The following is a 20,383-nucleotide window of genomic DNA, read 5'->3' as shown; positions in this document are numbered from 1 at the left end:
CCGTTCCTGAAGCCTGAAACTTGGCCTGTCCTCACAAAAGACACAGAAGGACAAATATTGTGTGATTCTACTTAAAAAAGAACCCTAGAATAGTCGAATTCATAGAGACAGAAATTAGAACAGTGGTTGCCAGGGGCTGGGAAGGGAGGGAATGGGGAGTGAGATTTTAATGGGGACAGAGTTTCTGTTTGGGGATGATAAAAAAGGTTGGTGATGGTTGCACAATATTGTAACAGTAATTAGTGCCACTGAATGGTACACTAAAAAATGGTTAAAATGGTCAATTTTATGTTGTGTATATATTACCACAATTAAAAAAATTTTTTAAATAATAAAGCCTGTTTGGCCTGGTTTGAATTAGTTTCTCCTGGTCTTATTTGACAATGGAAGCCTGTATCAAAAGAAAAAAGTGTTCCAAAGTGTAACATATATTCGCATCATTTAGATGTTGAAGGAACACGCTTTGGGCAACGTTCCCACATTTTTGGGAACAGAGAAGAGGAATTAAGTTCCTCATTGCCTCACACCCTGTTGGAACTCAATGCATTTCCTTCAGAAACGTTATTAGAAATGGTGATTAGGCTTTTCCTTAGGGCAATTACGGGTCAGCTAGTTTCTGTGCCGACCTAATATCGTTATTTCTATGGGAGAGGGTATTTGGAGCTTTAGCCTGAAAAGGAAATTCTAGAACACTGTTCACTCAAATTGGAGAGAGATTTATTTCGACAGGTCTAAGTGCACAGTCTGCTCGCTTTATATTTTGAAGGATAGGCGGTTCCACCTGTTTTGGGGGTAACTTCCAGTTTCTGGTCACTGTCACCAGTCTGGAGGTGTTGAAACTCAGGTTTGAGCACAGGGAATTGTGTGAGTGAGAGAGGTACCGAAATGGGCAGCTTGGGGCGTTGCATTTCTTCCTCCATTCGCTTCTGTCTCAGGACCCAGACCCATCTGGGTCTGAGGCAGGAAGTACTTTAGAGGCTCCGCCCACTTGAAGGCTTCATGTCTTAAACCCACCTGCAGATCTGAGAATCAGAGCCACACTCAGGTTGCGTTGGCGACCGTGTTGCTCGCTTTCAGGACCACCTTGACCTGGCCTTGTCACTGACTCCTATATCCTGAGATGTTCAGAATTGACATGCTCACCCTCTTCTTTCTGAGCCCCCTTCCTGCCCTGCTTAGATGCCTGACCTTTTGCTTTGGTTGCCTTTCTGAATTTGTTTCGGGAATCCATCTAATGCCCCAAGCCTGCACATCTCAAGAGGGTGCCCTTGTGCAGTGCACAACCTATGTGGCTGACCATGTCCTAAAGACTCCCAGGTCTTTGTCTATCTACCCTCCTCCCCAGGAACTGGAATCCTGCCCTGAAATTTCAGCATAGGGCCACGTTTCTAATGTCAGCTTATTTCTTTACTTGGAATGTACATGCTTCTTGTGAAAACTTCCAACCTTATAGAAGTACATTTCCCACAGTCCTCTCTTAGGTAATTGCGATTAAAAATTGGCTATATATATATATTCTTTTAGGGTTTTTTTCCCCCCCCTCCCTGTTCAGGTACTAGTAGGCATGTCTGTACTTTTTTCTCATGTGTATGCACTTGACTGAAACTCTTCCTATTCCTACTATTTTGCAGCTTACTTTTTTTTCCCACTTAACTATGCATCTGGGACATCTTTCCATTTTGGCAAGTAGAGATCTCTTTCATGATTTAATGTCTGTATTGTATTTCATTATTTGGATGTACCTTGATTTATCTAAGCCGTCCCACTGATGGACAACTGGAGTTTTTCCAGCTTTCTTTCTACTGCATATCATGTAGCCGTGAAGAATCTTAAGCATATAAATCTTTGCACAATTGCATAAGAGCTTCTCTGGAAGAAATTCCTAGGTAGAGTGGCTAGGTCAAACAGTATAAACATCTTAAATTTTAATCGCCGGATCATCTTCCTAACCACCTTGCTCCCCCCAGCAGTGTGGTTCAGGATTTGTTCCCTCCACCTCACCAACACTGGGTAGCCTTTTAAAGCTTTACTAATCTGATAGGTGTTGAGTTTGCATTAAACATTTTTTTTTTTTTTCACTTGTTCCCTCATGGCTAAACTGAGGCGATACCGGTGACCCGAGGTTAAAAGTTTTACGTTTTTCACTTGTTTATGGGCCCGTTTTATTTCATTAGGTTCCCGCCCAGACCTCTACTGACTATACACTTTTATTCTATATTTCAGTCTGTTCTCTCCTTCAGACCACTCCCTGCCTCAAAGCTGCAGAGCGATGCCCAGCCCAGGACTTGCAGCGGGAAAGACTCGGGTCACCCCCTAGCTCCACAGATGGCGTGACCTTTGACGCTTTCCTTAACTTCTCTGTGTGCCCCGCCCCCGCCCCATGTCCTCATTTGAAAACTGAGATGGTAATTTGTCTTTCAGGATTAAATGGGGTGATTTTTATGTAAAGCACTTAGCCCTTGCCTCTTACAGTGTAAATGTTCAGGAAATACTAATCACTGTTATTATTGTTCTAATAAGTTGTGCCCTTTGTTTTCTAACTTAAGCTTTCTGACCAGTAGCAATATTGAGATGGCGAAGGATTTACGGTGCTCAGATATTTACAGTGTTTTATATCTTCCCCTTTCCCATAACCGCCCTGAGCCTCAAGCACTAATGAAGTTGCTTGCCTCTAAATGTCACCCTTGGCAGCATGATTCTGACCAAGCACCTCCGTTCTTTCTTTTTATCGTAACTGAGTTACATGTAATTGGAGGTTAAAACCATATGGCTAAAGGTAGCTGCTTACCAATTTTTTATGTTTATTCAGAGGGTTGTGAGGTTTGTGATTTAAAAAATTTTTTTTTAATGTTTATTTATTTTTGAGAGAGAGAGACACACACACATACACGCGCGCACACACACACACACACACACACACACAGAGCGCGATTGGGGGAGGGGCAGAGAGAGAGGGAGACACAGAATCCAAAGCAGGCTCCAGGCTCCGAGCTGTCAGCACAGAGCCCAACGCGGAGCTCGAACCCACCGAGGGCAAGATCATGACCTGAGCAGGAGTCAGTTGCTTAACCAACTGAGCCACCCAGGCGCCCCTGTGTTTTGTTTTGTTTCGTTTTGTTTTGTTTTTTTAATTTTTTTTTTTTTAACGTTTATTTACTTTTGAGACAGAGAGAGACAGAGCATGAACAGGGGAGGGGCAGAGAGAGAGAGGGAGACACAGAATCTGAAACAGGCTTCAGGCTCTGAGCTGTCAGCACAGAGCCCGACGCGGGGCTCGAACCCACGGACCGTGAGATCATGACCTGAGCTGAAGTCGGACGCTCAACCGACCAAGCCACCCAGGCGCCCCTGTTTCATTTTGTTTTAATCTAAGCCAACATTTAGAAGTTAGGCCATTAATATAAAAATCTAGATTTCTAGCTTTTCTGGAGAAATATTTTGAAGATGTTGGCAAGCATCCACTAGAGCTGGGTTGCTGCTACCTTCTGTAGACAGGGCATGGGTTCTCCAGGTTTCCAGGCCATGCCGTTTTCTGTCCTCTCCAACCCGTGCAGCTGGGTATCGTTGGTAATTCATCACCACAAGGCCCTGTTGTTTTCGAAACCATAGAGGAATATTTCTTGGTACCCATGTACCAAGGTAAAAATATTAAAACAAGCATATTTCTATGTATAGGCGAGTGATATTCCCAAGTGTTTAATCTGCTGAGGAATTATGTCGTTTTAGCCATTGGTTTCATTCACTGACCCCACCCCACCTGCCAAGGCAATGAACATGCGATTCATGTATGAATCAGTTCTAACAGCCTGCCCCTACAGGGCTTTCTTTCTCACTTTCTCTCCTCCTGTTACCCCAGTAGTTCTCAGTCTTAAACTGGACGTTTTTTAAAAATACTCAGGCCTGGGTGTTGGGGTGTTTTACCCTCTGCCTCACTGCTTTCCTAAAGAGCGGAAGAACCTTCTTGGAGGGGTCAAGAGAGGAACGTCTATTGGACTTCTGTCTAGGAGCGTCATCTGTCTTCCTTGGCGTATACTGTCTCTTGGGAACTCCAGGATTCCCCTCAGAACTGCGGGTTGTAAGTTCTGGGATTCTTGGGCTCTGAGGTTGCCCTGCCTGGAAGGGCCGATGGGCGAATGAGACTGGCCATGCCCTAGTTCTCATAAAGGAGAGGAGCACTTCCATTCTTTTCTTTCCTGTGTTCTCTTCTTTTGTTTGTTTGTTTGTTTGTTTGTTTTTTAGTGTTTATTTATTTTTGAGAGAGACAGAGACAGAATGCGAGTGGGTTAGGGGCCGAGAGAGAGGGAGACACAGAATCCGAAGCAGGCTCCAGGCTCTGAGCGGTCAGCACAGAGCCCGACGCGGGGCTCGAACTCACGGACCGTGAGATCGTGACCCGAGCCGAAGCCGGACGCTCAACCGACTGAGCCACCCAGGCGCCCCTTTCCTGTGTTCTTTTCTCTGCATCCATCCTTTGGTCTCAGAGTAACAACATAGGGCCGGGCTCTGACCGTGGACTTGGGGATGGTGCAGCCGTGCCGCGGGTGTGGCTGTAGGCCCTGGCACAGCTCTCCCTGGGCAACAAGAACCTACCAGCTCCAGGTGGTGGAGGCCCATTCACCGGGGCTTGGGATCCACATTGGGGTTGAGGCCAAAGCTTCACCCAGTGGGTATCCGTACTCACTCAACTGGAGCTGCCTCTTGGCCCGTTTCTCCCCCAAATGTGGTCAGTTGGGGACCTGGGTGCCACCATCAATCCCGAGCATCCTAGTACTGACCCCTCGCGCCTCCCTGCCAGCACGTACAGAACGAAATACTCCACCTGTGCTCCCAGACAGCCTGTCCTTCCTTTTAGAGTGTTTATATTTTACCATCATTTTTTGTTTACATGTCTGTTTCCCTTACTGGAATCTAAGCTCCCCGATTGCCTGTTACCATATTAATGTCCTCGGTACCCAGGACATAACTGATGTTCCATAAATATTTCCTAAGGGATTTAGGTCTTAAAAATTTTATTGACTTTTGCTATATGAAAAACTTCTCTGGGTGCCGTGGGAATATAAGAAGGTCAAAATGCAGTTTGTATTCTGAAGGAGTTCATTATCCAGTTATCAACCTTCATTTATACATTCAGTTATTCAACATTTCTTTCTTTCTTTCTTTTTTTTTTTTTTCCTAAGTAATCTCTACACCCAGTGTGGGGCTTGACCTCACAACCCTGAGATCAAGAGTCGGGTGCTGCATTGACCGAGCCGGCCAGGCGCCCCCAGTTCTGCACCATTTCTAAGGTCTGGCTAGCTTGGCCCTGGGGATGTAAAGTTACCGAGGTGTGTAGCCTAGTGTCAAATGGCTTCCAGTCTAGTAGGGGAGACAGATCTAAAACGATAATAAAACACACACGCCATAATGTGGAAGTGCAATGATACAATTTCTAGTAATGGTTACATATATAGAGTAAAACATAAGTAGCTCAAAACCATAAGGGAAGAACTATCACAAAGCAGTGCACGGCTTAGGTGGTTGTTAGGGGGAAATAAAGCTCAACTTTCCTATCGGAGACCAAGGACCACTTAGAAGTGTCTGCTGGGAATGGGGCTCCACTGTGAAATCAGTGATCCATGGCATGTGGCCGTACAGCAAAGGCCCTGAGAAAGCCTGCATTAAAAAACCCATCCAGGGGCCCTGGTGGCTCGGCCGGTTAAGCGTCCAACTCTTGGTCTCAGCTCAGGTCATGACCTTGAGGTTCGTGAGTTCGAGCCCCGCATGGGGCTCTGTACGAATGGTGCGGGAGCCTGTGTGGAATTCTGTCTCTGCTCTCTGCTCCTCCCCTGCTTGTGCTTTCTCTCTCTCTGTCTCTCAAAATAAATAAATAAACTAAAATATCCTTTGGAACTGTCATTCCTTCAAATCATTGAGGGAAATGCCAATGTAGGTACCATCTGTAATTAGACAGTTGGTGGGTCTTCACGTTTTGGGGGCGCATGGACCTTTTTAGAATTAATGGTGGGGGGGAGGATTGTACACCATCTATGCGTTCCTTGAAGCCTGTCCAAGACCGCTGTCCATGGTCAGGGACGGAAAAGAAGGGCGCAGATCCCAGTAAGAGGGATGCCTGTGGACCAGGACAAAAGAGGCTGGAAAAGATGGTCCTGGATCAATGCCAGTCACTTTGGAAGGGGGTGGGGAGAGGTTGTGCAGGGAGAGGGGGCCACAGCGGAGTCGGGGAGGCCAACTGCGTAAAGGCTGAAATGCCTGGCACAGAACAGCAGTCCTTAACGACCAACTGACTATGAAGGTCAAGGGAGAGCCGAGGCCAAAGATGACTTTACTGACAGAGACTAGCGTTCTAGTAGGATTATTTACAGAAAACAGCAACTTCTTGCGGCTGAAACTTCATTCAACATGTCAAAACCGATGTCGGTGTCGTGTTGAAATGCCCCACCTGGCCTTTATTAACTAGTGCCGAATCTCCCAAGTGAAAATTCACTGTAAGAACCGAGTTCGCCATCTAACTGGGCATCCTACCTTGAACAGTTAAAAATCAGATTGGTCTGACTTCTAATTTTAGAAGGAATCAGGCTGACCTTCATTGCGCTGTTGCTAACTGAAGCCCGTTACCTGGGTGACTAGATTTACAATATGTCAGTATGCAAATACCATCTGCCCAAGAGGAGGAAGGAAGAAAGGCCTTCCTCCTCTGGGGGGTTGTCAGCAGTTCTGGAACTGTCTTCCTCTGGGAATGGGGCGGAGGGCAGAGAAAGAAGAGAAAGGAAAACCAGGGACGACGTGATTTTTCCAGGAGTTTGTGGTTTGCCTTGTGGACAGTCCTATAAGGCACATTATTAGGGGGCGATCTATAGGTGGGGTTGAGATTCTACCTTGCTTCTGGAGGAGTGAGCAGAAACGGTCATATATACTACACACCCAGTGTGTCCCCAAACCCTCTGATTCAGATCCATTGCGATAGCTTAATGAAGTCTTTGAATAGATGATTCTGTCCTCCACAGCGCATTTAGGAATCCAATTTCCAATGGATAGGAGCGTATGAGCTAGATAGGGAACCCGCTGCCTTTCTTGGGCGCGCTCTCATGAAGGGTGAACTACAAGGGGATAGTCCATTTCATTTTCCTGCACGATGGGTTGACTGGGTAAGCTGAAGGGATTTTCTCCCATAGAATCTCTATATTCAGCCCTCGTCCTGTGTGTTGTTCCAGGCTGGGGTTTAGAATCCCATTTGGAAACATTCAAATCTGAAGGCAGGCAACTTCTCTTCCTTTTCGTGAAATAACTGTCACATCAGCCGTCGGCTCCAGAAATGTCTTCCACCCACGCATTTTGTGCGTCCAAATTAGATGGACTCATTAATTTAAATTTTTACTTAAAAATCTCGGGGATTTCTGTGAGTGGGTATGCTTCTTTTAATTGCCGTGTGTCACGATGTGTGTAGGAGGAAGGCTTTCCAGGACGAGGGCTGAGAACCTTGGGCTCCTGGCTTCTAATTTTGTCCCCGCTGCTAACTCCCCCTGTGACCTCTTCTCTCCTTGCTCTCTTCGGTACTGCTGTCTCCCACCTCTTTAAAAAACTCTTCCTAATATCAACCTGAAACTGTCAGCAGCACGGGAGGGTGAGGAAACTCACGTTCCTTACAGGGTACTTTTTCCAGCCTTATAAATAAATAACCTTTTATCTGGATGCCACCCAAATGGCCGAGGAGATTATGCCAGAGACAGGGGACAGTGAATCCTGGAACCGGACTCCCTGGGTTCAAATCCCAACTCACCTGCTTCATAGCTTCGGGCAAGTTGTGCAGCCTGTCTGTGCACCAGTTTCCTTATCTGTAAAATGGGGATAAAAGTACTTAACCTACCTTGGGGCACCTGGCTGGCTTAGAAGAGCATGCAACTCTTGATCTCGGGGTTGTGAGTTCAAGCCCCATGTTGGGTGTAGAGATTACTTTGTTTGTTTGTTTGTTTGTTTGTTTGTTTGTTTGTTTTGAGAGAGAGAGAGAGAGAGAGAGAGAGAGGGAGCAAGCCAAGGGGGGGCAGAGAAAGCGGGAGAGAGAAATCCCAAGCAGGCTCCACACTTGTAGCACAGAGCCCGATGCAGGGCTCGAACTCACAAACTGTGAGATCATGACCTGAGCCGAAAGCAAGAGTCGGACGCTTACCTGACTGAGCCACCCCGGCACCTGGGTGTAGGGATTACTTAAACATAAAAATCTTCAAAACAAAACAAAACACAAAACACTTACCTACCTCAAAGGGTTGTTAAGGATTGAAGACGTATACACAGTTTAGAACCATGCTGACCTAGAGAAGTTAGAACAGGGTGGTGGCTTTTATTTTTGTTATTATTTTATATTTTTATTATTTTATTTTATTATTGTTACTTTTTATTTTTATTATTATTATTCTGTTGTGCATCGTCAGGACTCCTGGGAAGAAGTGACGTTTTGCTGTGGGCAAGGAAGTGTGTAGGATTTGCTTGTAGGCTGTGACCTCCCCCCCTCTTCTTGCCAAGCTAGTGCCATCTAGGCACAGGTGAAGCCTTTTTTCCCATGAGACGCCTCCTGGGTAACCGCAGACCCCGCTGCTCTGCTCCATTCCTAACTCCTTCTCCACTTTCCGTCTGTGCCACATAATCAGTAGATTTGGATGTGCTACCGCAGCTTCTAATAGTCTGTTGTGTCCAGTTTAGCTCTCCGTTGGTAATGAAAAGAGGCCATGTGGCTGGATAGTTGCCCATGGTATTTGTCCATTGGATGTGCCCACGTGTAAAATAACGGTGACGGAAGCAAAGAAAACCTTACCCTTCTGTAGCTTACTCTTGGCTTTCGAAGTCACTTGTTTGACTTTTCTTGTTTCTACAAGTAACTTAACACCTGTCACCCAAAAAGTAAGGATGACACGTTATCGGCAGGGATGTAAAATGGGGCGGCTGCTACAGAGAACAGTTTGACGGTTCCTCAGCAGGTTAAACACAGAGTTGCCATGTGGCCCAGCCATTCCACCCCTAGGTGTCTACCCAAGAGAACTGAAGACGTGTGACCTACGTCCACACAAAGGCTGGTACACATTATGTTTATAGCAGCATTATTTATACTAACCCAAAAGTAGAAACAACCCAGATGTCTATCAGCTAAGGAATGAATGAACAAAATGTGGTGTTTCCATGCAATGGAACATTATTTGGTTTAAAAAAAAAAAAAAAGGAAGGAAGGAAATACTGATATATACTATGACATGGATGAATCTTAAAAACACGATTCTAGGGGCCCCTGGGGGGGCTTAGTCGTTTGAGCTTCTGACTTTGGCTCGGGTCATGGTCTCGCAGTTCGTGAGTTCAAGCCCCACATCAGGCTCTCTGCTCTCCGCAGCGGAGCCCGTTTCAGAAACTGTCCCTGTCTCTCTTTGTCCCTCCGCTGCTTTCACTCTCTGTCTCTGTTTCTGTCTCTCTCTCAAAAATAAATAAACATTAAAAAAATATTCTAAATTAAAGAAGTAGTCACAAAAGGCCACATGTTGAATGATACCATCGGTATAAAATATCCAGAGTAGGCATATCCCTAGAGACAGAACATACGTTGGTGGTTGATAGGAGCTGGGAGGAGGGAAGGGCGGGGTGTGACTGAAAATGTTCCGGAACTAGATAGCGGTGATAGTTGTACAGCCCTGTGAATGTACTAAAAACCACTGAATTGTGTACTCAAAAAAAAAAAAAAAAAAAAAAAAAAGGTATGAGAAGATCTGTATAATCTATTGCCGAGTTTCAAGTCATTTCCAGGGTTACTTTTTCAAGAGTAGCTGTCACCTGAAATAGAATAAGAAGTGACTTACTTAATTTGCAAGAAAAAAAAAAAAGAAAAATTAAAATTACCAAGAATGGCTTTTTCACCCCAAACCTTTGAATATAAACCATACACACGTGTTATAAGTCAGTTCTCAGGACTCAAACAGTTACTTGTACACCAATGTTTGTAACAGCGTTACTCACAATAATAGCCAAAGGGTGGAAACAACCCAAATATCCATCAGCAGATGTATGGATAAACAAAATGTGGTCTATCCATGCCATGGACTATTAGTCAGCCTTAAAAAGCAATGAAATTCTCGCGGTCCGTGAGTTCGAGCCCCGCGTCAGGCTCTGGGCTGATGGCTCGGAGCCTGGAGCCTGTTTCCGATTCTGTGTCTCCCTCTCTCTCTGCCCCTCCCCCGTTCATGCTCTGTCTCTCTCTGTCCCAAAGGAAAAAAAAAAAAAAATTGAAAAAAAAAAAAGCAATGAAATTCTGGCACTCGCTACAACATGGATGAACCTTGAAGACATTATGCCCAAGTGAAAGAAGCCGGACACAAAAGGACACACACGTGTTGTGTGATTCCACTCATACGAGGTACCTAGAATAGCCAAGTCCATACATAGAGACAGACAGGAGATTAGAGGTCATGGGGGTGGGGGGAGGAGTTGGGAGGGATTGGAAGTTGTTGTCCGATGAGTATGGAGTTTCTTCTTGAGATGATGAAAAAGTCTGGGAATGGGTGGTGGTCGTGGTCGAACAACATCGTGAATGTACTTAACAGCACTGAATTGTACATTTAAAAACAGTTAAAACGATGGGGCGCCTGGGTGGCTCAGTCGGCTAAGCGTCCGACTTCGGCTCAGGTCATGATCTCGCAGTTTGTGAGTTCGAGTCCCGCGTCGGGCTCTGTGCTGACAGTTCGGAGCCTGGAGCCTGCTTTGGATTGATTCTGTGTCTCCCTCTCTCTCTGCCCCTCCCCCACTTGTGCTCCGTTTCTCAAAAATGAATACATGTCAAAAAAAATTTTTTTTAAATAGTGAAAACGGTCGATTTTGGTAATGTATATTTTACCACAGTAAAAAAAAGGGGGGGGGTAAGGATCCTATGAAGACCAACACTTCCTGCTCCTCATTTTGTTTGTCACATTGTCTTTGCTGTCAACCCTTTGAAACTTGATACATTCTCTTTCATCCTGGCGTTGCCTTGGGGACTTGTTGGGGGGGGGTGGGGTTGCCGGAACAAGGATAGAGAGAGTCAGAAGGGCCACCGGTTGGCCTCAAAGGTGCCGGTTGATAAACTACCTCCCCAGGTCATAAGTCCAGAATGCAAGAGGAGCTCAGAAGATAGATTTCTTAACGTAGTAATTTCTGAAATTGTACCCGATTTCCTCTGTCTTGCCTATTTCATTCAGTGTCTCAGGAGAGCAGGATTTGACTGCCATTTGCCTTTCTCTATCAGTTATCTGCTTCTTTTAAGCAAGGACGAAACACCCTCAGGCTGCCATTGCCATTAACGAATAGTGCCTTCCCTGCAGCCAGCCAAGTACCCTACAAATGCCGGCTGCCTCTGGGCTACAGGTACCATGAGTGTGCAGCCTGGGGCCTCTCTTCCAAAGCGAGGTGAAGAAAGGTATTGGAACTTTCCAAACTTAGATCCCCGGTTACAACCTGGTCGTAACTCTCCCCGCATTGCTAGACAGTTCGCAGAGGCAGCTAGCACTTAAGCAAACAAAGGAGTTCGGTGACCTTCAAATGTTATTCTAGGCATGAAGTGGCTTGAATAACTCTTTCAACACAGCAAGAACTCCCATTGTTCAATTGTATATGAAGCAGCAAGTGCTTTTCTTTGCATTCAATTGCGCTTCTGTTCTCAGAGGGTCTCAAAGACACTAAAACTAATTGCTATCATTCCTGTAAGTCTATTTCAACTTTTAGCCAGTACAACAGCTTCCCTGGATGCTACTGGTCATTTTCCTAAAAGATGGATAGGTGCCACAATAGGTTTCGCAAACAGGAAAGACCCTAATTCTGGAAAGACCCCGTTGCTTGCATAGTAGACGGACCGCTCTCCCTTTGATTATGGGGCCAAAGTTAAGGAGAGGAGCACTGGCAAGGGGGAAGCAAGGAGAAGGTGCAGGATTCATTTCCCAGGACAGTTCTGTCTCAGTCTTTCCCCTTTAGGGCCTTGTGATTGGCTGTGGGTTTATGTTCAGTAGTAAACACAAGTGCCTTGATCGCTTTCCTGAGGTCAGACCTGTCCCCAGACCTCTCCACTTATCTGAGTTGCAGTTGGTTTCTCAGCAAACGGTCTGATAGCTGAGATGGGAGCTTCTGCTTCTTGCAGCTCAAAGCCTTCTGTCTTCACGCCGGAGCTTGTGTGGAAACCCTCCTCTTTGCCAGAGATTAGTTCTGTCTTGTTCCTAGCTCTGCTTCCAGTGCCTCCGGGGCCTGGCACACACTGAGTGCTTGTTCAGTGCACAAGCCAGGATGGACAAGGCTCTCCAGAACCAAGGCTTGTCCCCACAACCACGGTATGGAGAAATCTCGCATTCTGCCGTGAAGGCCAGCTACCCGTACTGTGGCCTTGAGTTGAGTTCTAGCATGTCCTATCTTTGGTTCTTCATGGCAGTCAATAATGACTAATTCGTTCAGCTTCATATATATATACACACACACACATATATATATATTTAAAAATTTTTTTAATGTTTATTTATTTTTGAGAGAGAGAGAGAGAGAGAGACAGAGCTCGAGAGGGGAAGGGCCAGAGAGAGAGGGAGACACAGAATCTGAAGCAGGCTCCAGGCTCCGAGCTGTGAGCTGTCAGCACAGAGCCCGATGTGGGGCTTGAACTCACGAACCATGGGATCATGACTTGAGCCGAAGTTGGACGGTTAATGGACTGGACCACCCAGGTATATATATGTATGTGTGTGTGTGTGTATGTATATATATATACACATATATATACACATATATATATATATATACACATATACACACACACACATATATATAATATTAACATTTTTTAATGTTTATTTATTTTTGAGAAAGCGAGAGAGAGAGCAAGGAGGGGCAGGGAAAGAGAGGGAGACAGAATCCCAAGCAGGCTCCATGCTGTCAGCACAGAGCCCGACGCGGGGCTTGAACCCACGAACCAGGAGATCGTGACCAGAGCTGAAACCAAGAGTCGGACGCTTAACCGACTGAGCCACCCAGGTGCCCCAGCTTCTCATTTATAAACACGAGGGGATGACCCCTCCTGCTCGAGCTGATGCTCATAAAGCGGCCGATAGATGCTGCACCTTACCAGTTTGGCTATTCAATATTGGCATCAGATGAATTCTTGGGGCTAGAATACCACCCCAAAGGCGAGCCAGTGTTGGAAGGGGCAGATCAAATGTGCACTCTTGCTTTTTCCTGCACTGTGAAGAATGTAGTTACCTTCCCTTACGGGGTCAGGTAGATTACGCCGAGCGTCCTGGAAATGATTTGCAGTCTTGTGGCAGCCACGGGTTGCAGACTTCTGCTTGCACCAGCATAAAGCCTATCCTGAGCCCGTCCCTTGGCGTTAAATTGCTCTATTTCTATTCAGTTGGGTCCAAAACTTAGGACAGGTTAAGCATCGGTGTATGATGCTATTTCTATGAGTTCGTCACAAAAGATTTTTTTTTTTTTTTGAATTAAAGTCCATCACCCAGCTCCTTCTTAAATCTTTTTATCAGCTTTTTCATTCCTGCACCCTGGCATAATGACACAGGTATTCCGTAAACAAGACACCTCAGAGGGCTGCTTATAAAAATCCAGGAGAAAAGATAAATATGCGATGATGCACTGATATCTTGAAAATATGAGCTGCAAGTTTGTATTTTCCTTGTGGGATCGGATATTGGTTTTCGTGGTTTATTGACCTGGCAGGGAGATCTGACGAAACACCGGAGAACCTTACACCTTTGTTTTTTGGTTTTTTTTTGAAACCTCCTTGTCTGCTTGGAGAAATCTGGACATTGAATCACGGAGTCAGAAAGACTAAGGGGTTGGCAGCCGTGTCCTTGTGGAACCCAAGTCAGATTCAGCCCTTGGTAGCAAAAGCACGCACTACCTTTCCAAAAGGAAAGGATTTGGAATTGGTCTTGCTGTAGAGTTGCTCTCAGTCGGAGCCCCAGGCTGACTAGCAGATGGAGGGGGAGGGTCATGAAACGAGACGGGCCTTTCTCAATAAGGAGCTGGTGTTTTCATGGACGCATGTTAGGGATGGGGGGGATCAGCATGCATTTTGTATTTAATCATTCTTTCTGGACTGTCAGGGTCTTTGCAAGTCGTCATAGTCAAACCGTGTTACTTGGGAGCATCGTTACTGTGAACCCTCCAGAATGCCAATATCAAGGACTTTTAACTCAGGGCACCTGGGTGGCTCAGTCGGTTAAGCAGCCAACTTCATCTCGAAGTTCATGAGTTGGAGCCCCAGGTCAGGCTCTGTGCCGACAGCTTAGAGCGCGGAACCAGCTTCAGATTCTGTGTGTGTGTGTGTGTGTGTGTGTGTGTGTGTGTGTGTGTGTGTGTGTCTGTCTCTTTGTGCCCCTCCCCTGTTCATGCTCTGTCTCTCTCTCTCTCTCAAAAATAAATAAACATTAAAAAATAACAATAAAAAAAACTGAGAGCCTGGGTGGCTCAGTCGGTTGAGCGTCCGACTTCGGCTCAGGTCACGATCTCGTGGTCCGCGAGTTCGAGCCCCGCGTCGGGCTCTGGGCTGATGGCTCAGAGCCTGGAGCCTGCTTCCTATTCTGTGTTTCCCTCTCTCTCTGCCCCTCCCCCGTTCATGCTGTGTCTCTCTCCGTCTCAAAAATAAATAAACGTTAAAAAAAATTTTTTTAAATAACAATGATAAAGACATTTAACTCTAGGCCATCACGAGCCAGACAAGTAACCAGCAGGGCAGGAATCGGGCATTCATGCAACATTGTCTCTGAGAGAAGTCCTTTTCTAAAGTTCTCCCGTTGGCTGGCGCAGCCCAGCACCCTCAAATTAGCGTCCAAACCAAAGATCCATCAAATGTAAAAGTCCCTGTCCTTAAATATTTTTTTTTTCATAGTGAAAAAGACAGACTCTCTGTTAGATGGCCACCGTGAGGTAGGAAGCAGGTGGGAGCCACACTCACTGAAGAATGACACGTTCCCAGGCTTTTTTGAGAATTGGGATGAGGGGGGCACCTGGGTGGCTCAGTCGGTTCAGTGTGCAACTCTTGATTTCCACTCAGGTCATGGTCTCTTGGGTCGTGGATTCGAGCCGGGTGTCGTGCTCTGTGCTGATGGGGCTGAGCCTGCTTTGGATCCTCTGTCTCCCTCACGCTGTCCTTCCCACGCTCACACATGCGCTCACTCTCTTTCTCAAGAGATAAACATTAGGGGCGCCTGGGTGGCTCAGTCGGTTGAGCGTCCGACTTCAGCTCAGGTCACGATCTCACAGTCTGTGAGTTGGAGTGGAGCCCTGCCTCGGGCTCTGTGCTGATGGCTCAGAGCCTGGAGCCTGCTTCCGATTCTGTATCTCCCTCTCTCTCTGCCCCTTCCCTGCTCATGCTCTGTCTCTCTCTGTCTCAAAAATAAATAAAAACATTAAGAAAAAAGAATTAAAAAAAAAAAAGATAAACATTAAAGAGGAAAAGGGCGGGGGGTGGGTATATAGGTGATGGGGATGAAGAGGTGTACTTGTGATGAGCACCGGGTGACGTACGAAGTGTTGAATCACTCTGTTGTATACCTGGAGCTAATATTACACTACGCGAACTAACTGGAACCTAAATTAAGACATTTAAAGGAAAAGGATTGTCATGGAATAGACCTCACATACAATTCACCATCTTGACCATTTTTTTTTAAAATTTTTTTTTAACGTTTATTTATTTTTGAGACAGAGAGAGACAGAGCACGAACGGGGGAGGGTCAGAGAGAGAGGGAGACACAGAATCTGAAACAGGCTCCAGGCTCTGAGCAGTCAGCACAGAGCCCGACGCGGGGCTCGAACTCACATACCGCGAGATCGTGACCTGAGCCGAAGTCGGCCGCTTCACCGACTGAGCCACCCAGGCGCCCCCGTCTTGACCATTTTTTAAGGGTATGGTTCAGTGGCATTGAGTGCACTCACAGGGCTGTGCGACCATCACCACCGTCTGTCTCCAGGACGGTTCTGTCTTCCCATTACACACTGACTTCCCATCCTCCCTTGCAACTGCCATCCTACTTTCTGTCCCTGTGAAGCTGACTACTTTGTAAGTGGAAGTTCCCAGGCTTTTTTATATTTGGGAAGTGTTCGATCTGACGACCATCTAAGAAAATTTTTACAGAAAGAAGAGCTCGTCTTGGGCAAAGGGTCCGATCTTCTTTGGTTTTTGCGTCATACGGGCGTGTGGCAATGCCCTGTTCTCATGCGTGTCCCTTACAGAGCCGTGGCATAACAGGGAAATGGGCAAAACAGATCTCAAGACCCAGCCAGATGCATTGCCCAACAGAAGGAGCAGTAACTACGGCGGTTTGGGTACAGTTTTACATTTTACAAGGCATTTTAATTTGTAAGTTTCTTCTCACTTGATTCTCACCATGGCCCGTGAGGTATTTTGGTAGTCCCATTCTAATGATAAGAAACTGTGGCTCAGATAAGTAAATTGTCCAAGGTTACAAAGCTAATCAAAGGCAAAATCAGGACTTCAGCTCCGGGTTTCGATTTTAAAACCCCAGTGCTTTCCACCATAGCACGCGGTGAGCAATTATCACCTCTCTAGAGGTCCAGGTAATCGCCAGTCCTCAGAAAAGGGAACCTTCGGGGCACCTGGGTGGCTCAGTCGGTTGGGCATCTGACTTCAGCTCGGGTCATGATCTCACAGCTTATGAGCTCGCGCTCCACGTCTGGCTCTGGAGCCTGCTTTGGATTCTGGTTCTCTCTCTCTCTCTCTCTCTCTCTCTCTCTCTCTCTCTCAAAAATAAACACTAAAAAAAAAAAAAAAAAAAAAGAAGAAAAGGGAAGCTTCTCCAAATGTATCCCTAATTGTCCGTGTTCCACTTAGTTAGCTTGGAAACGCATGGAAACGCTTTCCTGACCAGCCAGCCTCAACGAGTCTCAGTGCAGCCTAATGGCTTGAGCCTCAGACCCCATTGATCTAGATCAGGGTCTAGACCAGCACGTCCGACAGAGATATGTGAGCCACAAATGCAAGCCGCAGTGGTTTCAATTGAAAGTGGTTTAAAATTTTTCTAGTAGCCACATGAAAGTGAGAAGAAACAGGTGAAGTTCATTTTGAGAATGGATTTCAGTTACCCAGTATATCCAAGCCACTATCATTTCAATATGTAATCAACATAGAAATTAGGGGTAAAAACATTTGTTGTTGTTGTTGTTACCAAGTCCGCAAAATCCAGTGTGCATTTATGCTTACAGCAATCCCAAGTCAGATGCTAAATTTTCATTGGTGGCATCTGATCTGAATTTAAATTTCATAAAAATTTCCAGTTGAAAAAGTAGATTCCCATGCCCAAGGTGTTTCGACCTTGTGTAAAAGTTTTCTAATAGCTGAATCAAGTGTCAGTTTGAGTTTTTTTTTTTAACACTTATTTATTTTTGAGAGACAGAGCGTGAGCAGGGGAGGGGCAGAGAGCGAGAGGGAGACACAGAATCTGAAACAGGCTCCAGGCTCTGAGCTGTCAGCACAGAACCTGACGCGGGGCTCGAACTCACAGTCCGTGAGATCGTGAGCTGAGCCGAAGTCAGACGCTTAACTGACTGAGCCACCCAGGCGCCCCTGTCAGTTTTAAATTTCTATTTTTTTATATTTATTTATTTATTTATTTATTTATTTATTTATTTATATTTTTATTTATTTATTTATTTTTTTTAGAGTCAGACAGTAAATATTTTCAACTTTGCCAGGCCATGCAGTCTGTGTTGAAAGTACTCAATGCTACTGCCGTGCGGCGAAAGCCACAGAATGAATGAGTAGTGCCGTGTTCCATTAAAACTGTATTTAACAACAACCACAACCACAACCGCAACTTCATTTAACAAACAAGAAACGGCCCACACGGTTTGCCGACCGCTGGTCCAGAACATTGTCCCGGTGCCTTAGCTGTGCTATGGATTACAGAAAACAGTCAGCTCTAGACCCTAGTTTTCCGAGGTGGTGAAAAGCTAGACTCACTGTATCTCCCTTCCTGTGTGCAATTACAATTTTGGCACCACTTGGTGTGAAGCTCGCAGGGCACCTGAAGATAAAACATCTCAGACTCTCTTTTCGGCGGGCTCTTTGCACATCATAAGGCAGTTGCTTCGAGGTCCACGTGTTGAGAGTGGAGAAAGCTGGAAGCGTTTTGACAGAGCATTTCCAGTGATGTGAATCCCGTGGGAAAGTCCCAAGAATGCCAAATTGTATCATCCCCTGCTCGTTCCTCTTTCCACACTGCCAGAGCGGAGACAGGCAGGAATTGCGCCCATTTCACAGCTGGAAAAACTACATGGTATCATGTTAAGTCAGAGGGCCAGACGTTTCCCCGTGGTTATGTGGTTATGTGGCATTTATCGATTTTGATCGTAAAGGCAAAAGCACGTGTAAATTCTGATTCCTGGGCTGGGGCTTTGATGTCCTGAGTCATATCTTTGGGGAATAACTCCATTCAGAGTGGGTCATGTGTATTACAAAGGGTTGCCCCCCTTTTCCCATCTTGATATTTAGGAATGGTATTGAGACCAATGGAGGAAGAGAAAGGGGACAGGAAGGGATGAGACAGGGATTGGTTGGAAAATGACAGCCGCTTGGTTGGTGCTTTAGGGTGGGGATATATGAGAGCCTGGCCTCGCAGAGATCTCTGAAGTGCAGCACTGGCGGTGGGGGGTCGCGGGGGGTGGGGGTGCAATGTAGTGAAAAATCATAGCTCGGGGTTCTCCTGAGCCTAAAACTTTGGGTCCAGTAATTCTGGCAAGGAGGACATTTCAGGTGTTGGTGGTGCTCAGTTAATAAAGTATATACCCAGAGGTTCTGGCTCGGGGTCACCTTTTCTAAAGTCGAGATTTGAGGTCGAACTATATTGAGTCACTTGACTGTGCCCAGTCGGAGAGTTTGCAATAGGACAGACTGAGAAAAACCCTTGGGTTCCCCAGACACGTTTGTGCCTTTTCTTTTTTTTTTTTTCTTTTTTTTTTTTTTTTAAATTTTTTTTAACATTTATTTATTTTTGAGACAGAGAGAGACAGAGCATGAACAGGGGAGGGGCAGAGAGAGAGGGAGACACAGAATCTGAAACAGGCTCCAGGCTCTGAGCGGTCAGCACAGAGCCCGACGCGGGGCTCGAACCCACGGACCGTGAGATCGTGACCTGAGCCGAAGTCGGACGCTCAACCGACCGAGCCACCCAGGCGCCCCACGTTTGTGCCTTTTCTTAAACTGTGCAGCTCTATCAAACTTGTGGCACTGTGTGCAAGTGAGAAGGATCTGAATCCCCATGATTTTTTTGGTTTTTTTTTGACAATAGAGATCATTATTTGGGGTAGCTGTTCCGATCACGGCTCACACGGAGGCTCAGCCCTGCAGCACAGAGCTGTCTGGAATCGTGATTGCCTGTAATGATGATTACCCAGACTCTGGAGTTAGAACAATAGATCTTACGAAGTTGGAGCTTACTTCCTCCACAAGTCCGTATGTGAGCACAGTTTAAACAACCTGGGTCTTTCACATGGTATCAGGCTTTGGTTATTCGGCTTCTGAAATAGCAAAGTTCAGAAGCGATGGAACTCATCCATCACTTCTTCCAAAATCATGGTGAGACCCAGGTGTGTTAAAGCAATTCACCTGTCAGAGAAACAGAGGCTGAAGGTGGGTAAAGAAGAAACAGTAGACCTGTGGTCACGTCCCAGCTCTGCCACCTAGAAGCCACGTGGCCCCGGAGAAAGTCACCCCTCTCTCGAGACTCAGTTTCCTAATTTGGAAGTCATCGTGAGCATGAAGTGATCGGATCTGTTATCAGTTCACTGGCTTCAAAAGTCTTAAGAGTCCTTCTGAATCTTTGGATTTGCAGCCTTCATTTGACAAAGTTTGTTTGGAGACAGTGATGAGGAAGGTGGTATTTTCACTAAACTAGGGATGGAGCCTTGCAAAAAAAATGGTATTCAGGACGAAAGAAAAGACGGGTCCCCTAAAGATGGAACATTTTGGCTTCAGTACCATCAGGTACCCCATAAGTGCTGTGAATGCCTTCGCCGAATTTGCCCCAGTGGCTCTCAGCATTCAGTGTGCATCCGAGCCCGGTCCCCAACTGCCTCTTCCCCAAGGGTCTGGATGTCAAAGCACCGGAATGGCCTGGGATCCAACATTTTGAGGAACATGTCTGCCGACTTTGAGATCGATGGTTCAGGGACCATCTGTCCTACCCTCTACCGCGTCACTGAGAAACTGCTCGGTGCATGTGTCTGCGAGTTAATTTGTGGCTTTAAAAACAACGGCAAAACCTGTGCTTCTGGATGGCCCAGCTCAGACGGTCACAACCAGCAGAGCAGGCCTGATTTGCTTGGGAGGGAAAGGAGCGACAGCCGCCGAACCCTTGGCCATCTC

The 20,383-nt window shown here is 46.1% G+C and overlaps 1 protein-coding gene across 12 annotated transcripts in view; it reads left to right on the top strand.

The window, feature by feature from the left end:
* The window catches only part of PITPNC1 (phosphatidylinositol transfer protein cytoplasmic 1), a 268,903-nt gene that overhangs the window by 114,338 nt on the left and 134,182 nt on the right, over nucleotides 1-20,383 (top strand). The window contains exon 1 of one of the 12 annotated variants that reach the window (XM_015540275.2): nucleotides 10,289-10,387. The exons of the other annotated variants lie outside the window; for them this stretch is intronic. The gene's annotated coding sequence lies outside the window, so the exon portion shown is untranslated. Of the gene's footprint in view, nucleotides 1-10,288; nucleotides 10,388-20,383 lie in introns of those variants that run through there. 12 annotated transcript variants of the gene reach the window in all.

The sequence above is a fragment of the Panthera tigris genome, chromosome E1, assembly GCF_018350195.1.
Source record: "Panthera tigris isolate Pti1 chromosome E1, P.tigris_Pti1_mat1.1, whole genome shotgun sequence".
Lineage (NCBI taxonomy): Eukaryota > Metazoa > Chordata > Mammalia > Carnivora > Felidae > Panthera > Panthera tigris.
The sequence above is the reverse complement of the archived record's forward strand: the minus strand, read 5'-3'. Positions and strand labels throughout refer to the sequence as shown.